The sequence below is a fragment of the Phoca vitulina genome, unplaced genomic scaffold (genome assembly GCF_004348235.1).
Source record: "Phoca vitulina isolate PV1807 unplaced genomic scaffold, GSC_HSeal_1.0 scaffold18, whole genome shotgun sequence".
NCBI lineage: Eukaryota > Metazoa > Chordata > Mammalia > Carnivora > Phocidae > Phoca > Phoca vitulina.
This window is the reverse complement of record NW_022589721.1, coordinates 33,453,987-33,468,702: the sequence shown is the minus strand read 5'-3', so window position 1 is coordinate 33,468,702 and position 14,716 is coordinate 33,453,987.

Below are 14,716 nucleotides of genomic sequence, written 5' to 3'. Positions count from 1 at the left end.
TGTGACCAGGGGCAGGGCTCAGATGTGTGACCAGGATCAGGGCTCAGAGTGTGACCAGGGTCAGGACCCAGAGTGTGACCAGGGTCAGGGCTCAGAGTGTGACCAGGGTCAGGGCCCAGTGTGTGACTGGGGTCAGGGCTCAGCGTGGGATTGGGGACAGGGGTCAGAGTGAGACCAGGGTTCAGAACACAGCACGGAGACGTCCCGCCTCGTGAGATGAAATTGCTAATGTCCTTGGGCCCTTTGCTCTCTCTGTTAGCCAAATATTTGACCAAGAAACCTGAGAAATGCACAGAAACTCCTGGACCTGCCCAGGCCCTCTGAGAGGGGCGCCCTGCAGCCCACCGGTCGAGCTGAGGGTCTCTGGCTCCGAGAGAGGCCCGTGCGCATGTGTAATGAGTGCTCTGGGGGTGGGGGCCAGGGAGGGGCCCGTTTATCGCCATTCGCGCCTCTCCTCAGAGCTCCCCCAGCTTCTCAGTAATCTTTATGGGGTTCAATTACTGTATCTTCAATTGATATGAGTGATCTCAATGGTTCTTAATGTTCCGTATTAAATCTCCCGTGTAAAATATCTTTCATGTTCAGCATAAAACACCCAGCCATTGCTGGTAACGTGGCCACCGAGGCCTTGACAGGAGCCCTGGGCCCCGTTCAGCGTGGGGGGAGCGTCCGGCCCCTGGGCCCGTGTCCGCGGGGCAGGCGTGCTCCCCCGACCCTGGGGCAGCAGAATTGGATGGTGAGAAGTCAGATTTTAAGAAGAGGAGTCGAGTGTTGCGGCGGGAGCGAGCACCCTGCTGATTAGCGTTCTCGGTCCCCGCAGCCCCCGGGCCCCCCACCCGGTGCAGGCCTGCAGCAGCCCGTGCCCGCCGCCCGGTTCCAGGGCTCAGAGCCCGGCGTGAGGGGGGCGCCGGAATCCCCGGTCGGCAGGAGCTGCGCCTCGCCTGTCCTGGCTCTGGACGCACCTCACGCTGACACCCAGACAGCCCTGCTGGTGGGGAGGGACGCCCTTCTTCAGTGAGGGGGGCCCCAGGGCTTCCCGGCATGCCTCCCCCAACGCGGGGTGTGGGGCCCAGAGCAGCCTCCCTCCTGAAATCCTGTGGCCTCCAGGCGACCTCGAGGACCTCACCTGGGCCTCTGGGCTGTGGCCTTGATGTGGCTCCCCATGTGCCCCACTCGGTCACCAAGGGTTCTTCCATGGCCCCTGCTGTCCTGGCCGTGGCCATGCACACGCACTGTTCCTTTGGTGTGCAAGGCTTTCACACCCAGTTTCTACAGGAAAACTCCTGTTCATGCTTCAAGACACAGGGCTGACGTTTCTTCCTCCAGGAAGCCCCCCCCGATTCCCCCCCCCCCCCCCCCCCCCCCCCCCCCCCCCCTGCCCTCCCCCTGGCCCCCTGCCGCTGCCCTTGCCCAGAGCAGCCATCCCAGCTTTCCTGGGGGGCTTTCCCCCGCTGGGCTGGGTGCTGCACATGCAGGGCGTCACACCTCACGTGTGGCTAATGCCTCCTTCGTGGAACCCTCTCAGGGTTTATTGAATCTGGAAGGGAAGCAGAGAGAGAGGGAAGGAGCTGTGTACATGGTGCAGATCAGTTGTTCTGACAACGTGATTAAATAACAGGGTGGTTCGGTCCCGTTGTAAAGTAAGGCTCCAGGGGAGCAGGCAGGGGACGGGCCCGGAAACGTGGCAGGAGGAGTCTGGCCTCTTCCAGAATCACTCCGGGGGCCCCTCACGCTGTGGAGAGTGTGGGTTCCCATCCAGGCCTCCCGCATAGCAGCTGCCCGCAGGCAAACGGCCCCGTCCCCAGAGGCCTGGCGCCTGCCTCCCTCCCTTCAGCCTGGAGTCACCGAGGGCACCAGGAAGCCATGGGAATGGGGCCGGAGGCAGCGGGGAGAGGGAGAGCAGGGCCGAGGCCGAGGGGGCAGCGGCAGGGGAGGGGGAGCGGCACCCATGGAGGGGTCACCCCACGCCCGGAAGCAGCCAGTGCTCGCGGCTGGGAGCCCTGGCGGGCAGGGGCCGCCCCCCTGCATCCAGACTCTGCTGGATGTGGAGCTGGCTGCATGGCCCTTGTGTGCCCCCTTCCATGGTCCTGCCCCGGGGTGACAACAGTGAACGTGGTGCTCGGGGTCATGAGCCTGACGGTGCCCCTCCTGCCCTCCGTCCCACCTGCCACCCAGGGAAAGTGAGGCTCAGAGACACGTGGCGTCTGGGCCTGAGGCCACTGCGCGGGCCCCTTGTATTGGGCACCTGGCAACACAGAGCGACGCCCTCACCTCGTGGAGTTGCTGGAGGGTGAAATGAGCACAAGCAGGGAAAGTTCTAGATCAAATCGTCCGGCCTGTGGGGAGCCTGCCTCAATGGCAAGGTTTACACATGGTGCCTGACCTTCGTACTGATCCTCAGCCCGAGCATGAGTCGTCACAGACGTGGCCCAGAGCGGTTATGACACGTGTCCAGGGCCACACGTCTCCTGAGCGGCAGAGCCTGGGCCCCAGCCCCCCTCCGTGGCAGAGGCCCCACGACAGCCTGCAGCTCCCCACCCCGGGGCCCCGAGGCGTCCTGCGGACTGCGGAAGGCACTCTGGTCCTTTGCGGAGCATCGCTGGCTCCCCGCTCCGGCCGCGCCATCCATCACGGCACTTCGGCTTCTGAAGCTGGTCCCGGGGCAGGAGAGGCAGAGGCAAACCAATGGGGCGTCACGGGCTGCAGCACCATTCCCCGCTAAGTTGTCCATAAACCAGAAATAATTGATCTTCTACAGGCTGGCAAGACACCCGGCAGAATACAACGACATTTATGGCTTTTCTGCTTAATAATCCTTCCCTCTCCGGAGGAGCCGCAGGGGCCTGGGCGCTGGCTTGCTTTTCCAGACCAGCGGAGTCCCAGGGGCCGGGGTGGGGGGGTGGCAGTTACCCCTGCCTTGGGGAGCCCCGAGTCGGGGGAGACTGAGGCAGGCATCCCCTCGCTGGCGCCTGCGGGGGCGCTGGGCTCACAGGTGGCACTCCCCCTGCCGACGGACAGCGCAGCCAGATCCCACTGAGTCACAGCTTCCCAAAAAAACCAGAACGCAATCATGGCTAATGAAGGTGATGTTCTCGTCTTCCTGACACACAGGGAGCTCCTGCGTGAGAGTGGATTCGGGCTGTGGTTTGTGGAGACCAGCGAGGGCATCTTCGGGGTGTCCAGATGGCAAGCCGGCCCCTGCTGGAGCCCCCCTCATGGTAGGGCAGCCCCCAGTGCTCCTGCCCCATTCTTGGATGCATTCTTCAGAGAGGTGCCTCTGGATGCAGACTTGCTGGGACCTCGCTTCTGCACCCACACACTCCAACACGGAACCCCATTCCTCAGTCTGGAAAGGGGGTTCCTGCCCGTGTGGCGCCAGGCGCTCCCGTTACTGCGCCCGTTACTGTCCTCACAACCCCTGCCGTGTGCACGTGCACCCACAACATGCCCGACCCCCGCCGGCTCCCCGGGCCACCCCCACACCGGGCAGCGAGGTCAGGTCGGTCTTCCGGCTGGTGTGGGGGCCCTGGCTGGGCAGCCCTGGTGCAGGCCAGGGGGGACGGTGCTGGACACAGAACGGCCAGTTCGGTACCCAGATGACCTTGGGTTTCTCGTAGGCGGCAGGGTGTGACGTGTCCCCAGCCATGTTCCACGCCCCCCATCCCTGCCTCCAGCCCTCCAGCCCGCCCATATCAGAGGCCCCACCCTTCCCCTTACCTGCCCTGGTCCCCGAGCTGTCACACGGGTGCCCAGTCCTGCTGCTGGCCCTGCCCACCTGCTGACCACGCCCACCTTGGCCCCCACCCTGCTCCTGGCCTGGGTTCCCCGGAGGCCCCTGACTGGTCCCTGCTTCCTCCCTGGCCTCTGCCATCCACCCTGTGCCCACGAGGGGCTGGGATTGGTCACCCAGAGGACCCAGAGCACCGCGGGCTGGTGGCTTCGGTCACAGACACCGAGTCCACGCACTCTGGAGGCTGGCCATCTGGCGTCAAGGTCAGGCGTCCCTCTGTGCGTGTCTGGGTCCTAATCTCTTCTTATGAGGACGCCAGGCAGATGGGATCAGGCCGCCCTGGGGCCTCTTCCCAGCATCGCACCTCTGTAAGGCCCTGTCTCCAGATGCAGCCACATTCTGAGCTCCTGGGGGTGAGGATGGCAACGTCTGCATTTTGCGGGGGACACAGCCCATACAGGGCCACTCTGCACTTAGAACCCACCCCACTGCCTCCACCCGCCGAGGCCCTGATCTGCCCGTGGCCTCTGACCCAGCTCCCCTGGGGTACCCCCAAGGACGGGCGGCTCACCGCTGGGCACATTCCCCGGGATCAGCGGTGGGGCTGTGCTGGGGGCAGGGAACAGAGCAGCTATCCGAGGGCCTGGGTGTAAATCCCGGCGGTGACCCTGGGCACGGCTCTGTCGCCTCCCTGGGTCTCCCCGTTGGCAGCACCAGCCCCGCCGAGAGTCCCATGCTCTGTTAGCCCCTAATACCGCACATGCGCCTAGCCAGCACATATCGCTGCCACCATTTACACCACAGAAGCCGTGTGGCGGCCTCCCTGGGTGGGTGCAAGTTCTCCTTCCTGCTCCTCCTTCAGACCCCCAGCCGGAGCTGAGGAGCCTGACCCCGAGCTTTGGGCCAAGAGTTCTGGGTCCATCATTAAGTCACTCAACAAACCTGCCATGGCCCATCTTCTCTGAGGCAGGCCCTGTGTGGGAGCAGGGATCTCCTGGGGAATCAGACACAACCCCCAGGAAGGATCCACGGGGGTGGGGTGCAGGGATGGCCTTCAGGGCAGGATTGGGGAGGGTGTGGGACAAGGACCTCCCTGAGGGGAGGGGGTTCCAGGTGGAGAAGCTGAGTAGAGGCCCAGAGTGTGCCCCGCCCCCCGGCTCCTTCAGAGCCCAGCTCTCCCAAGCCTGTGATCAGGCAGCGAGGCCAGCGGGACCCGGGCACGTGGGGGGGCTGGCCCTGCCCCCCGTGCCAGTCGCGCCTGTGGAAGGGAGGTGGCCCTCCTGGGCCATCTGTCCACCCCATGCTCGCTTCTGAGAGGCGTCCTTCCCCTCCTGTCCCCACTCCAGCCAAGGGTCCGGGGCTCTGGCTTGCCCGCTGGGCTGACCTCCCACCTCTGAGCCCGGACACGTGGAGCATCCCCAACGGACAGGTTGGCAGTGCAGCAAAGGCCTGAAGACGTAGTTAAACAAATCCGTGCAGAAAGCACACGCCTCCCACGCCGCTCCCTCCCTCTGGCCTTCTCTAAATAGACCAAAACATGGTAATTTTATGAACAAATCAAGCCATGCATTATACATTTTTATGTTCTTAAGCTAACAAAGTGACTTTGAATCTATAAAAAGCACCAAAAATAAGTATTCCATTTATTTTTGCCTCCTGAATGGCCTCATGCATTGCCCTCCTCCTTTCAGCCCCGGTGGGCCCAGACCTGCCCTCGCCCGACGGGACCAGGGGCCAGCTGGATCTCGCAAGAGCAGCCAGGTGAGGCTGCCCCTCCCAGCCCTCTGTAGCCTCTGAGGCCCCCTCTGGCACTCCTGCTGGGGAGAGTCCACAGCCTCGTGCCCAAGGCCCACGGAGACCCAGACACCTTCAGCCTCCCCATCCCTGACTCCCCATGTGAGTCTTGCCTATCCCTCTCCCCTCCCCCAACGTTCCACACCTCTGCCTCGCTGCTCAAAGTGCTCCTCACTTGCACTCTGACCAGATGGTGAACTCCTACACATCCATCAAAACCCAGCTCGAATGCCCATCCTTTGTGAACTCTCCTGCCAGAGTACTGACAAGCGCCTGGCATTAGCCACATGTTTGCCCCTTCTCAAAGTCAAAAGGGCAGCTGGATTGCCAGACCCATAGATGCTCAGAGCTGGGAAGAGGTGCAGAGGGGCTGGGGAAGAGAGGAGAGGGGGTCAGCGTGAGCAGATGTGGAGGGAGACCCCCAGGTGTGAGGCGCTGCCCTGGTTCAGGGTGGTTGAAGTGTCCACACAGGGCTGGGATCCTGGCCCTGTTGGCAAAGGTGAGCCCACTGAGGCCTGCTGAGGGCATTCTGCCACCAGGAGCAGGTCACATCCTTGGCCTCCAAGGACCCCGTGATGCTGACTTGCAGCCCTGCCCTGCCGTCCTCCCAGTTCTCGGGGCTGCCCTGGTTGGGGGGGGTGCGGCTAATGCCAGCTGCCCCCTGCTGAGTTTGTGGCCTTGGCCAGGAGCCCGGCCTCCGAGTGCGCACGGGCAGTGAAGCTGCAGAGTGGCCGTGGGGCTCGGGCTGTGTGCCCAGGCCCTGCTCCAGGTGGCCACCAGCCCCACCGCAGGACCCGCAGCACTTGGATCCCTATGTTTCCTGCGTGCAAAGTGAAGATGTGAGCTGGCGGGGTCACGAGGTGCCACCAACCCTGGCAGCCGAGAGTCTGGGGCATAGACTGTCCCTTTGACGTCCGGGTGGGGAAGCGTTCTGGCTAAGGGTGGATCTGACAGCGTCCAGAGAGGAGGCCGGGTGGCTCCAGGCTGCGTGTGGGGTGAGCTGTGGGTCAGGAGGCTGCCGGTGTGGCTGATGGCACGAGCGGCCCCCAGCGCCCTCCCCATCCGACGTGGGTGCAGGCCTGCGGGCGGGGCCGCTCAGGGCGGGAGGGAGGAGGGGGGCCGGCTCTCTGCTCAGACCACGCCCCTTAGCGTGGCACCCAGGGCCTGTGTGTGTGTGTGCGTGTGTGCCCGTGTTTGCACACACGTGTGAGGCTATGTGGGTGAGCACATACACGTGCACGCGTGTGAGTGGGGGTGTGTACGTGTGAATACAGTTCCCTGCATAGCGTGAGCGTGTGGCTCGCTGTCCCCGCACCCCCACCGCCTGGGCCAGCACCCGCCTCCACCGCTGGCTGCCGTCCCAGGGCCCACGGGAGAGCATCCAGCTTCCTCTGTGGCCTCCCTGGCCACGGTGGTCCCTCTGGGAGGTGGGGTGGGTCTGCAGCTTGACCCCACACATCAGCCTCTCCCGGAGCAAGGTTGGGGCCCCAACTCCTGCCTCCTGCTTCCTGGGGGGCCCCGTCTGGGGAGAGGAGGTCAGAGTGTGGGGTTCAGGCTGGGGAGAGCCAGCAGGGCCCACGCCACCCCATCCTGCTCTGTGCGCCTTGCGAGCCAGTAAACCCCTTCGGGCCTCACTCAGTTGGGGCTGAGTTCTGTGGCCTGCCCCGGGAACCCCATGCAGGCCAGGCTCCTGTCGACCCTGCTCGTGCTCACGGGCGGCCCCCCAGCAGGACCTGGCCGTTCAGCCCGTTGCAGCGCTCCGCCCGGCCCTCCCTGGGTTCCTTCCTGGAAGAACACGTTTCATCTCAACAGGTCTGCGCACATCCTGGCCATCCTTCCGGTCTGGCTGGGGTGCCGCCTTCCCAGGCACCTGGCCCCGATTCCCTCGCCCCAGAGGGCGACTCCCTGTCCCCCGGCCAGGCCCGCCCTCTGCCTTCCTCTTCTCTCCCCTGTGGCCCCGCAGACCCTCCGGCTGGCCCTGAGCAGCCCCTCAGGGGAAGCGGCTGGTTCTGGAGGTGGGCTGCATGTCCTCAAGCTGGCTTGCCTCACGGTCTGACCCCCTGACCTGACGGTCACTACGGGCTTAGAACATGGATGCTGCAGGCCCCGGGCCCCCTCGGCTCCCCGCACAGCCTCCTTTCGAAAGAGGAATGCCCGTGGACTTGCTCTGTTTGGGACTGGGAGGAGCCTCATTTACCGGCGGGCAGGTTTGCATGTGGGGGCAGGGGCGTGTGGCCGTGGATGCTCTTCTCCGCCCTTGTCCTCCTGGGCGCCTGGCCTCTCATCAGGCAGCCGCGGTTTGTCCAGATCCCACACGCCGGGCTGGGGGCGTCCGAGAGCCCAGCCACACGTCCTGAGCAGGGGGTCCAGGCACAAGCCTGACCAAGCACAAGTTAGCCCTTTGCTGTCCTTGTCTTTCTAGGGGCACCTCCCCTCAGTGAGCCCCGCGGGGCGGCTGGGGCTGGGGCACGGCTGGGCGGTCCCAGGTCCTTTGCCCAAACACTGGCCAGCACGCCACCCGGCCGTCTCTTCTAACAGCAAATCGGCCCGGAACTGTTGTTGAATGAGGGGCTGAGTGTTGCACTGAGTCAGTGGTGTCGTGAATGGAGGGGGGGAAGACAGGGGAGTCGCCTCCAGCCGCTGCCCCCCGCCGCCCCGGGGTTGGTCCTGGCCTTGCTTCCGCTCGACTGGCTGGCTCTGCTCCAGGCCTCTGTCCTTCCTGGAGACACCCCTGGGAGGAGACGGAGGTGCCGCCCGCGGTCTCTGGCTCCTGGGCCTCCATCCCAACTTGGTAGGATTTTCTCCATAACTGATATTACTTGCTAGCTGGAAATTGCTTCTCCCCGCCATGTGCACACAGGGGCGCTGGTAACCAAGTCGCTCCCATCCCCCAACAGACCGCGACCCCCAACTGCCCCAGTGAAATGCACCCCGAGCCAGCCCTGAGGAAGGAAGAGCAGGAAGGAAAGGAGCCCAGGAGGCCAGGCCAGGCAGCAGCTGTGAGCGGGGGAGCCCAAGCTGGGGAAGGACCTACTAGGGTCCAACACAACGTGGGCCTTGGTGGGTCCCACGTGTCCTCAGGGGCCCCGTAGGCTTGGACCCCAGTGCAGTCGGTGCGAGAGCCCCAGCGCAACCCCCATCAGATGTTTGAACCCTTCTCCTGAGTCAGGCCCAAGAATGCAGTCGAGCTGTTTAAACTCTCCTGATGATGGGGAGCCCTGGGCCCCCCAGAGCCTGTGGTGTTGATCCTGTGGTCCCAACCCCATCCCCGCTGCTCATGTGGGGACTCTGCCCTCCCTAGAACAGCAGGACCACTGGGGCTCCCCTGCCCCTCCCAGCAGTCCCCTGGGAGCCTAGAAGGTAAAGGGCCAGATGGTCCCTGGACATCTGCCTCTGCCTCATGCACACGGGAGGCAGGGGAGCCCAGCTCCTTCCCTTGTGAAGGGCTGTGGGTACCCCCTAATCCCACCAGCTTGCTCTTCCTGAGTGTCCTGTGTGCTGGCCCAGGCTGGCCCTGCCCCACCAGGGACAAGGCTTTGCTAGTCTGTGTGGTTCTGGGCCCTGCAGGAGCCCCATCACCCGGGAGCCTGGTCCCCACAGACCTACAGAATCAGAATCCGAGTAGTCACAGGGTCCCCTGGATCAAGGGCACACTGGCTTTTGAGAAGCTCCTCACCTTCCAGGGGCTTACAGCACTGTTAGTGAACAGTCAAAATTTTGGGGTGCAGAGAACCCCAGAAGCTCCTTACCCTGTTAGTGAATAGTCAAAAATTTGGGGTACAGAGAACCCCAGAAGCTCCTCACCCTGTACCCCAGGTGAAACTGTCCCACGCCTCTCTGGAAAATGTCGTGGTGATGGGCTCACCTGAGCCCGAGGGAAGCTGAACCCTGAACCTTGCGTGGGCCAGGCCTCCAGGCACTGGGGAGCCCAGGTGGGGTTTTGTGCCCTGCAGACCTGGCTGGGGGGAGGCTCCCCTTTTGCCCTGGCCCCTCCCAGGCCTTCTTGATACTTCTCCACACCTCGGGCTCCTTTCCTCTGCTAGGATCCTGGGTACCAGCACCCTCGCCCATCTGCACAGCTGGGATGCACCCCTGTCCAAGGTGAGCGCAGGAGACCATCACCTCTTCTCACCCCTGCCTCACAGAGCCCACACAGGTGAGATCACACACAGAGGCAGATGGTGACAGGATGGGAGCTCAGGAAGGGGCCTGGGGAATTTGATGGGGAATTTGATAGGAGAGACAGACCAATGACCTTGCTTAGGTGGGTGGGCTCATACTTCCACCTGCCTCCTGAGGTCAGCCCTGGGGAGGAGGCAGTCACAGAAGAAGCCCATGGTGGGGAGAGGGTGGGGTGGGCTCTAGAAGGCCTGAGGGAGCTTTTAGAGAGGCTAGGGCACATGGGGAGGGCAGGAGGGCGGGGGATAGATGCCCTTTAGCCTGATCGTGACTCCTAGCTCTTAGGTTTAGGGAAAGGTGGGGAAGGGCGCTAAGTTAGGGACAGAGCAGCTTTGAGTCAGGAAAACCTTGCTCGGCCATTTACTGGCAATGGGCTTGAGCCTCGGTCCCCTAACCCCCAGCTCCCAGGAGCCCCCTTTTTTATCTGTAAAATGGGCTCCTTGGGCATTGTTTGCCTCAGGAAAGTGGGGAGGTGGGAGTGTGTGGCCAGGGTAGACTCTGGTGACATAGCCTCCCTGCTCTTTCCCCTCCAGAGGGGAAAGCAGGTGGGGAGGCAGGGAAGCCTTCTGCTTGGAGTAGCAATGGCATTTCCCATTTGTTCACTCATGTGATCATTTATTCACTCATTAATTAATTTATTCAAAAATCTTTATTGAACATCTCCTGTCTGCAGTGTCCTAGGTCCTGCGGATGTTCTCCCTACTGGGAGAAGAAAGAAGCTGGCTACAAACAAGCCATCAGAGTACGCCAACACAGGCTGGTGACGGCTGGTGGGAGCAGCGATGCCATCTGCAGTCTGTGATGTGAGCACGCTTGAGCTGAGTCCTGAATCCAGGCCTGCGGGGGTCTGGTGGGCCAGGCAGCAGGTTGGTGGGGGCTCTGTCAGGACCCATTGGGGTGATGATGATGATGGTGGTGATGATGATGATGATGGTGATGATGATGGTGATGATGGTGGTGATAGTGGTGATGATGGTGATGATGGTGATGGTGATGATGGTGATGATGATGATGGTAATGATGATGGTGATGGTGGTGATGATGGTGATGATGGTGGTGATGATGGTGATGGTGGTGATGATAGTGGTAGTGATGATGATGTTGATGACGATGGTGATGGTGGTGATGATGATGGTGATGGTGGTGATGATAGTGGTGATGATGATGGTGATGGTGATGATGATGATGGTGATGGTGGTGATGGTGGTGATGATGATTGTGGTGATGGTGGTGATGGTGGTGGTGGTGATGATGGTGATGGTGATGATGATGATGGTGATGATGATGATGGTGATGATGGTGATGGTGATGATGATGATGGTGATGGTGATGGTGATGATGGTGATGGTGATGGCTATTGTCCTTAAATAAATGATGGCTCAAACACTGCTATTTATTAACTCATCTAATTCTCACAACGAGATAGATGCTATTGTCTACCCGTATTTCAGATAAAGAGATTGAGGTCTGGAAAGGAACAGTCACTTGCTCAAGATCCCATGGCTATTAGTGTTGGAGGCAGAACGAACCCAGCGAACCTGACCTTGGAGTGCTTGTCTTTAACCAAAACTCTGCTGAAACACAGCAGACTCGCTTGCCTACCACGCTTGCTTTCCTGCTGAAGCCACCCCCAGCAGTCTGCCCATGCTGCCCTCATCGTTCCTGGGAATGGCTGGATTAATCTTTGTCAAGTTTGCACTTTCCCCCAAAGTTTGAATTAACCTCAACATTAATTTGCTGATCAAGAGCCTGCAGTAGGTCATACAACGTGAGCACCTGTGATATTCTAATGCATTTCCAAGGAAATTATTGTAATGTGCTAAATGGGAGATTTAAAGGTTACTTGTTCCCCTGCAATCTATGAACTGTTTTATGAAAAAGTCATAACTGAAATAATTGAAGTGTCAGAAAGGAAAAAAAAGGATAAGAAACCCAATCAATAATTCCCTTATCACTTACCCATCATCCTGATTTTTTTTTTTTTTTAATTTATTTATTTGACAGAGAGAGAGATAGTGATAGAGGGAACACAAGCCGGGGGAGTGAGAGGGGGAGAAGCAGGCTTCCCGCGGAGCAGGGAGCCCGATGCGGGCCTCGATCCCAGGACCCCGGGATCATGACCTGAGCCGAAGGCAGACGCTTAACGACTGAGCCACCCAGGCGCCCATCATCATCCTGATTTTATTTGGTATTTTGGCAACCCACCAATTCTAGAGTATTGCTCTGGGCAGAGGGAAAGAGAAGGAATCACAGAATCACAAATGTCACAGCTCGGGGGGGGCCTCAGTTATCTGTGCTGTCTCTGATTTCATCCAGGTAGTAGTTTGCACATCCCCAGAGGGATTCAAGCATTCCGTGAGTAGCCTTCTGAACTAGGTGCTGTTGAGGGGATTCGTGCATTCTATGGTTTGTGACCCATGGAGTCCCAAGGTTCCTTCCAACCTGAGCTTCTCGGATTTTCAAAGCAAAGCAACTCCCCCCTGGCCCCAATGCAGAGTCACAGCTGGAACCCAGACATTGGAATGTCTAGTCCTGGCTTTTTCTGGACCGAGTTCAGGGGACAGAAGCTGGGAAGAGTGCTTGGGCCTCAGGGTCAGGTATGGTGGGATGGGGATAGACTGGAGACAAATCCTAATTCCCAGGTTAGTGTGTCTGTGTGTGTTTAAGAGCTTTGAAGAGTTCTCTCTGCATTCATGGAGATGAATAATACATTGAAGGAACATTAAGTGGTGTCAAAGCCAGAAATGATATTTGGCCAGGATCCCAGACTCTATCAACAGCCTGGCTTGGCCAGTGGGCCGGGGAAGGCTGCAGGAGAACCAGGCCTGGGCAGGGCCCATCTGGCCTGAGGCTCGCTTTCAGGTTACGGGGCGGTGTGGACGGCAGCCACAGCAGGGCGTGATATTAGCTGCCTCTGGCAGTCCCTACTGAATTCCCAACTTTTTCCCACCAGTGTTCGACATTCCACGGCTCGCGGGCAGCAAGCATTGCCCCGTGCAGCTGTGTCTGGGGGCTCTTCTCTCCTCGGGGTGCAGAACGGCCGAGGACCCGGTTAACGTGCCGTCTGGTACTGGTCCTGACACTCTGCCTTGCTAGCCACTCCCAGTGCCCCTGGCCCTGCTGGTCGTCAGACCTCATTCTGCAGAGCAAGCTGCATGAGGAATCCAGCAGCGATGGGTGTTCTCCCAACTCCGCCGCGTCAGGCGGGAGAGCGCGGGCAGTTCATAAGGCCGTGGGCGCTAAGGCTCTGGCAGAACAAGACCGCGGGCCCCCAGATGGAGTCGCTTAGGCTGAGCCCCACGTCACCAAGCCGGGGCTGACTTCATACAGGTTCCCAGGAGTGGAGGCTTAGACCAGACAGTCAGGAATCTTCTGGTCAGCAAGCGTCAGGACAGACAACCCCTGAAGGAAAGAAAGTTTGCAATGATCGATCTGTTTTTTCACCTCCTATGCCTTCCTGCTCCGCCTTAGTTCTGTCTGCGAAGTCCTTCAGAGCCCCATTCTATCTGCTGGATTGGATGCTGTCCGATCGAACAGATTTTTGCACAAGTAAACTTTTAAAATGTGTAATAGCCCTCAGTTTACCTTTTCAGAGTGGTCAGAGGCTGGGATTCACACTGTGGAGGTTCTGAGTCTGAGCCCGGGCTTGTCCTGGGAAGAGCAGGGGTCTGGAGCCTAGAGCTCTGGGTTTAGATTCTGCTTCTGCCTCTTGCTGTGTGTCTCCAGCAAGTGACTTAACCTCCCCAGACTGTCCTCTTCTCATTCGCTTGGAGTATGTAATACCCAAGTATAGTTTCACTGAGTACTATGTTAGAGCAATACCTAAGTATAGTTCCTGTGAGGGAGAGAAGAAAATGAGTAAGAGAAAATCCCTGGGGATGTCACAGCGAGGCCAGGACAGGAGAGCTCATTCTTAGGGCTGCATTGGGAAGGGGGCAGCGAGCCTCCATCCCGGGAGGGTCTGGCCAGGATCTGGGGGCGGGGGGTGCAGAGTCTGAGCCAGGCTGGGTGCCTGGGCAGGGTCTGGGAGTTGGGAGGCCCCCTCTCCCAGCCCCTCCCCCAGCCCACTCCTGAATCTGAATTTGAATCTGGCCATGGCTTGGGGCCTGAGCTGAGTCAACATTTGGGGTGTCAGTCCCCCCAATTCTGAAATGAGGCAGGGTATTGGTTATCAGTTGCTGTGTGATGACAGCCCACATGGGCCAGAATTCCAGGCGTGGCCTCACTGGGGCCCCTCAGGAGGTTGCTGTCAGCTGTGGTCCAGGGCTGTGGTCTCATCCGAGGGGGACCTGGGTGGGGTGGTCAGCATCCAAGCTCCCTCGTGTGGTCGTTGGCAGGCCTCTGTCCCTTGTCCCACAGCCTGACAGGGAGAGAGCACATGCAGAAACCAGTCTCCAAAGTGAGGTCTCATGGCTTTTGCCCATTCTATTGCCTTGAATCGAGTCATGAGACATGCCGTTGGGCCACACTGAGGGGAGGGAATGACACAGGGGCACAAGTCAGGAGGCGGGTCACTGAGGGGGTCTCAGAGGTGGCCCACCAGGGTGGGAGAACCCGCCTCCCATGGCAGCCCCAGCGATTAGGAAACTAGGCGCACGGCGGGAGCGAGAGAAGCCCTGCCCGCGGCACAGCTTAATTCTTGGGGGTGATGCCTCCCACGCCCAGGCTCTCCCTGGCCTTCGCGGACCCTGGCATGAAGGAGATGTGGCCCCTGGCCTAGGGGATCCCATGGCTCAACACAGCGTGGCGGGTGCTTGGACGGGGGGGCGGGGAGAGGAGGAGAGCATAACGCGGGGACGCAGTGCGCGTGGGCGCATGTGCTCACGGTCTCCGGGTGCCCGGGGAGGCCGCTCTGCTGTCAGCGCCCCGCTGCTGTGTCCAGACTCGATCAGCGATTAACCCCACGCTCAGAGCCACTGAGCCGTGAATCGCGCGCAGCGAGAGTGTGTGCGGCCTTTAAATAAGCCTTATATAACAAGGACGCAGAACAGCTGACTCTCCGCACACAGACCT